The sequence below is a fragment of the Nipponia nippon genome, unplaced genomic scaffold (genome assembly GCF_047370975.1).
Source record: "Nipponia nippon isolate SJK-2023a ecotype South Korea unplaced genomic scaffold, ASM4737097v1 scaffold_6, whole genome shotgun sequence".
Classification (NCBI taxonomy): Eukaryota; Metazoa; Chordata; class Aves; order Pelecaniformes; family Threskiornithidae; genus Nipponia; species Nipponia nippon.
In genome coordinates this window covers 63,031,055-63,037,054 of record NW_028262380.1, presented here as the reverse complement: position 1 = coordinate 63,037,054, position 6,000 = coordinate 63,031,055, and the positions used below count along the sequence as shown (strand labels likewise).

Below are 6,000 nucleotides of genomic sequence, written 5' to 3'. Positions count from 1 at the left end.
ATACAACCTTATGGTGTGCTGAGTGATTGTGTGTGAGTGAAACATACAAATAAGTACGAAGCGAGTGAGGAGTTCCGATCCGCGGTTCTGCTCTCCTGCGAGGGAAGCAGCCGGAGACGAATGAAGCGTAAGGAAGGAGTGGGTGTTGAGACCTTTGCACTGAAACTCGTGTAGTAGTTTGTGATTTGACCTCCTGAGGGAGTATAGGGGAAACTTGAATTTTACGGTGTGACCCCCTCAGGATGATATCCCCTTTGTAGGCTCTCCTCTGTTCCGTAGTAGTTTGTGATTTGAGCTCTGAGGGAGGATAGGGGAAACTTGAATTTTATGCTGTGACCCCCTCCGGATGATATCCCCCTTGTAGGCTTTTCTCTGTCTTGTAGTAGTGTACGGTTTGGCCTCCTGGGAGTGTATAGGGGGAACTTGGATACTGAAGCGTGACCCTCTCAGGACGACACCCCCCTTTGTAGGAACTTTTTGGTATTAGTTTGTGTTTTGGCTTCCTGGGAGCATATAGGGGAAACTTGGATTTCTAAGGTTTGACCCTCCCGGGACGAACTCCCCTTTGTAGGACATGGCTGCCCAAAAGGCAGGCGATTCTTGTGAAGAGACGGAGAAATTATATGAGTTTTTAGAAACATACTGCTCTCGCCCCTCAGCCCTGGGACGAGATTGGGCACGGGACCACTGGTTCCAGCTGCAAAGTGTTATGGACCGAATAGCGGTCTTGCATAAAGAAGCTAGAGCGAAGAAGGGGAAAGGAAAAGCCATCGTTTGTGCTGTGTTAGGAGCGTGTCTGGCAGTGGCGGTGGAGGATAAGAAACGAGCGCCCTGCCAATCGGAGGCTGTGGCTGCTTCGTTGCAAGCAGCGATAGCACCACTGCGAGAGCAATTACTAGAGACCAAACAGGTGCTAGAGGAGGAGAAGTGCCAAAATATGATTTTGAAGGAGGAGCTGAGGGTTCAGCTCCTGAGGGAGGCAGAGACCCTAGCTGAGGCGGAGGTAATGCTGGAGGAGAAAGGGGTACGCCAAATCTATCCCCAGAAAGATTTAAAGCGGTTAAGGGAGACTGTGGATAACCCCCCCTATATGTGCCCGCTGGTAAAGACAGAATACATATATGAGGACGATAGCGACAACCGTCCCCAAGTTGTAATTAAAGAAATCCCTTTTACCGCCACTGAATTGGCTAAACTCCGACAGGACTTTGCTAGGACAGCAAGGGAGTCTGAAACCGAATATGTGTGGAGGGTATCCCTGTCAGGGGGGGATGGGATCATGCTATCGGAAAAGGAAGCAGAGGGGTATTGGGGCCCTGGTGTCTTCCTCACAACAGGCAATCGCCGAGCCCCATGGTCTCTGACCCAGAGGGCAGCATATTGGGCAGGGGGGCTGAACCCATTAGAGAGGGGGTATCCCCTAGCTATAACTGGTTCCATCGATCCACTGTACAGAAGGCAGCATTCCTGCAAATGATGTATGACCGGGAACTTAAACCAAATCTAAGCTCTCCGATGTTGCTACCGGTAGACCCCGAGCAGCTGACGCCACTAATAAGAGGACTCCCCGACTCGTTAAAACCTATCGGGATTCAATTACAGGGAAGAATTCAGAATGTGCCTCGTGAGGAGCGAATTGCAGCTGCCCTGGAGGGAACAGTGGCCCCCGAACAGCGGCAGTGGGGGAGGAAGGTGTGGACCTGGGGGGAGATAGCTCAGGAACTAATAAACTACAGGAGGAAATATAGGCCAGTAGGCAGGACTTACCAAAAAGTAGAAACTAGGGCCGTGCAGACAGCGAGGCCGGCAAATAAATCACTGGCTTTTTTGGGGGGAAGCCCCAACCTAACAAAAAGGGAGAAACCCCCAGTCCGACAAGGATTGTGGCAAATGGGACTGCAAAAGGGTGTGCCCCAAGACCTAATGGATGGGCTCCCCACCAAGAAGTTGAAGCTCCTGCTGCGGAGGTGGTCCGGGCAAGGACCCCCTCCCAAACCGAACCCACCTTCTGCGCTGGCATTGGACAGGGAGGAAGGGTTTGCGAAGGGCGAAAAGAGTGGTGGAAAACTAAAACCTCCGCCCCCTCAGGGTGAGGAGGGAGGCGGAGGGTGGATGTTTATCAGACAACTCACCTGCAATAATAAAGGAGACCTACTGAACCCCACCAACCGGGATGGGCTGAGCGGGTGGGGGAGGCAGTGGCCAATGTCAGTAATCGCTGGGGTACAAACGGGTGCCCGAAAATTGCAGCATTTTGTCCACAAGCCCCAACCATGGTACCCATCTCTCAAAACTCTAATTCCCCCAGTGCATCATCTTACTCCCCCGGCCAGCCGGTTCTGGTCAAGGTTCCCACCGTGGGAACCGTGCTTCTCATATTTGATACCCCCCTAAACAAATATACATGGAAAGTGAAAGATACCAGTGGGAGAAGCCACAAAATCCACACCAAATGGATTATTCCCTCCTCCTAACCCAAGGAGCAAGTTTTGTTCCTGTTTCTGTTTTTAAGGGCGGCGATATGACCACGATGCACCTGCTACTTTGGATCATTTTAACTCAGGGACACCAACCCATTAGAATATTCCACTGTGTATATCAGTTTTTATAATTGGTGGTACGTATGTGTGCATACATGTTTGTACTTCATTGCAGCTCTATGAATAATTCAAGATTTAATATTTATGGCAAACAGGCTAAATATTAGATGTTTCAGTGCACTACAGTCTTTCTGCAATAGTACCAAGACATCTAATTGTCTGCTGCATGTTTAAGCATATATATGTGTGTGCGCTTATTTAAGAAAAAATACCCAATAACTTTCCAATGATACCTATTTATGTTAGACATTTCAAGGATTTCAACCTATGATTTACTATATACATAATTCTTACTTTTTTGATCTTCCTCTATTTTCATCATTAAATAGTCCTGTATATGGGAAAACTTAATAGCCAAGTAACATGAAATGTTGTACTTGCTTAGAAAATGTAACTGTTTAGTTTTCTTTGCAAAAAGTAAATATTGAATGTTCACTACTCATGGGGCTTGGTATTGTACCGGCCGAATAAGGGATGGGGCAACCACCTTTTTCAGCCCTCTGGGTGACAAAGGCACAACTTATTTTCAGTTTCCACCGGGGAAAGATGGGCCATTCACTCAGGGAAATAAAGCCAAAAAAGGGCATTATTGGATCTGTGGGAATACGGCATAGAAATTCTTACCCGCGGGGTGGTCAGGAGTTTGTTATATAGGGATCATAAGGCCCCTATTTTTCCTCTTGCTGGAAACGGGTGGACCCCAACTAGGTGTAAAAGTGTATGTAAAAGTGCGCCTGCACAGGGACTAAAGGTGCGAAAAGATCAGAGGCGGGGGCAGCACGGCCGTGGCAAACCGCACGTACACATTTGTGATGTGCGCATGCGTGAGAGCCCCTATATAAGGAGCACACGTGCCCCTCGGCAAGGGCGGCGGCAGCGCGAGCGAGGTGCATGTGCGACCGCTATTCTGTTCCTGCAACCTCAAGCCCCGCCCCCCCTCCCCCTTCAGTCCCCGACGAAGCCTGAGGCCACCGAAGACCCAGCGGAAGATCATCGGACTCGAAGTGGTGGTGATAAACTCCTTCTTCTCTCTCTCCCTCCTATTCTTTCCCTCTCCTCCCTTGCCCTCCCTCCTCCTTCCATTCTCTTCTCCCCTCAAATAAAAGGTTGTACGACATCTGACTGATTCCAGCGTCTTAATCTTGTCCTTGGGATCGTATCAAAACCTCCCCCGACATTGGATCGGGACAACAACAGGTGCAATTTACAACAGTTATTACCAGCTCTATCTGGAGCTTTTGTAGACAGCTGGAACTAAATTTGAATTCTTAATAGTACCGTGACAAAGAAAGACATTGGCTCTAGCTCCAAAATGAGTACCAGTGCCGAGTACAAGGGCACTATCACCTCCCTGGTCCTGCTGGCCACACTATTTCTGATACAAGCCAGGATGCCATTGGCCGCCTTGGCCACCTGAGCACACTGCTGGCTCATACTCAGCTGGCTGTTGACCAACACCCCCAGGTCCTTTTCTGCCAGGCAGCTCTCCAGCCTCTCTTCTCCAAGCCTGTAGCATTGCATGGGGTTGTTGTGACTGAAGTGCAGGCCCCAGCACTTAGCCTTGTTGAATCTCATACAGTTGGCCCTGGCCCATCGATCCAGCCTGTCCAACCACTCTCTGGATGTCTCTGCTCAACATAGAGGGAGTCTAGACAACCATTTTAGAGCACGTGCATAAGTTACAGACAGCTAAAATTGTCTGTGATGAGTGTCACCATTACCTTGTAGCCCAAGTCTTGGACACACAGAATTAAAGGACTTGAATAAGAAGCATACATTAATGCAGGGTTTGCTGTCCTCTGTCTCTGGCAGATGATGTGTGCATTGACTTTTGGATTTGTTTGGGGGAACACTGAACTTAAACAAATGGGCAAAGGAGGTGTGACTTCCTTACTAAGAGGAGCTTTGGATTTGATACCTACTGCCATAAAGAGACAGAATATATTGCCCCAGATTTCTCTGTCAGGATTACCCTTGCTGCAATAATGTTAGCATTGCCAGCTAGTATTCATGGCAGAATGGCCAGGTTTGCTAGGAGCGGTAGCAAACCACTCGTACCCTGTGTACTCTGTACCCAGTTCTACAATTATAACTTCGGATGGTAAAACACAGTTTTGTCCATTGGGTACTGAGCTGTGATATATTTCAGTGCCAAAGGGTTGCTGCAACTATAAGAAGCCACTTCCTACTCATAAAACACTGCCACACTGAGTCTTGTTCCACTATGACAAGTCAAAGTAAAGGCTGTTGGAGTAATAATAGGAAGTGCCAAGCAGCCAGCACTGCTGTAGTTCTGAATAATATCCCTAGGCAGTAAGGCATGTCAAGATCTATGAAGTGTATTTGCTGTCAAAAAATGTTAATGGAGCAGGAAAGACAATTTGCAGGGAAATTACTTGTAAGGTAAACAGCAAAAGGGTGAGCTGAACATTAACTTAAATTCCTGACTCATAAAAAAAAGTATTGTGCAGATGACAAAGTAAATATCAATTGTATGTCTTTACTGCTCAAAGGCAGTCTTTACTAAAGGGGTAGTTCCACCTCATCGAACTTCAGAAGTGTAAAAATGAGTTGTCTAGGTCTAAGCTAGCTGGCTAGCCTCTTTTTATATTCAATTGAGAGAGACAGGCACCTCCAGGGTGATGCATCTCAACCATTTTAGATACTTGTCTGACAATGGGACGAGTCTGGAGATGCTTCTACCTCCCTATAGGGAGCCTGTACAATTACCTTATGGTTAGATAACTATAAATGAGATGTCTAAAGCTCAGTGAAATGAACCTTATGTTTCTAAGTAGATAGCCAACATCTGACCAATTCTCTACCAGGACAGCACTGCAGATGTGGTTACTTAACATACGGGGATAATTTTTATTCTCAAAGTTAATTCTGAAGTATGTTCAGTGGTGCTACATTTACATCACTTTAAGAGAGGAAAGAAGTCAGAGCATAGAGCACCAAATGATCTGCATGATTTTTGAAATAAAAGAAATAATTCAGTCTTTAAAAAATGAGGGTGGAAGGGACCACAAAAGGTCCTTTATCCACCCATCTGCCCAAAGGCAAGAACAGCCTGACATAATTCAAATCTAACAGATATTTATTTCTCTTGTTCATAAAAATCTTGAATACACCGTTTCCACAGACAAGTCTGTCGAGCACTTTACAATCTCCAACAACTCTCGAGTCCTTCTGTTGTGTTTGCTGTTCTTTTACAGCAGACAAGAATTTGTGCAGTCTATCAGCCAAAGCCTTCCCATGTTTTGCTGGGGTTCAGATACACTATGTGTGTGAAATTAATGTACCTTACTTTAATTTATAAAAACGGAGTGTGGCTGACAAATAATTATTAAAGGCAGAGCAATTTGTTTCAATTATACAGGTAGCTAAGGTCTGCAAC

At 46.6% G+C, this 6,000-nt stretch overlaps 1 pseudogene; it reads left to right on the top strand.

The window, feature by feature from the left end:
• Positions 1 to 1,353: 1,353 nt before the first annotated feature.
• The window catches only part of LOC148051519 (uncharacterized), a 32,593-nt pseudogene continuing 27,946 nt past the window's right edge, over positions 1,354 to 6,000 (top strand).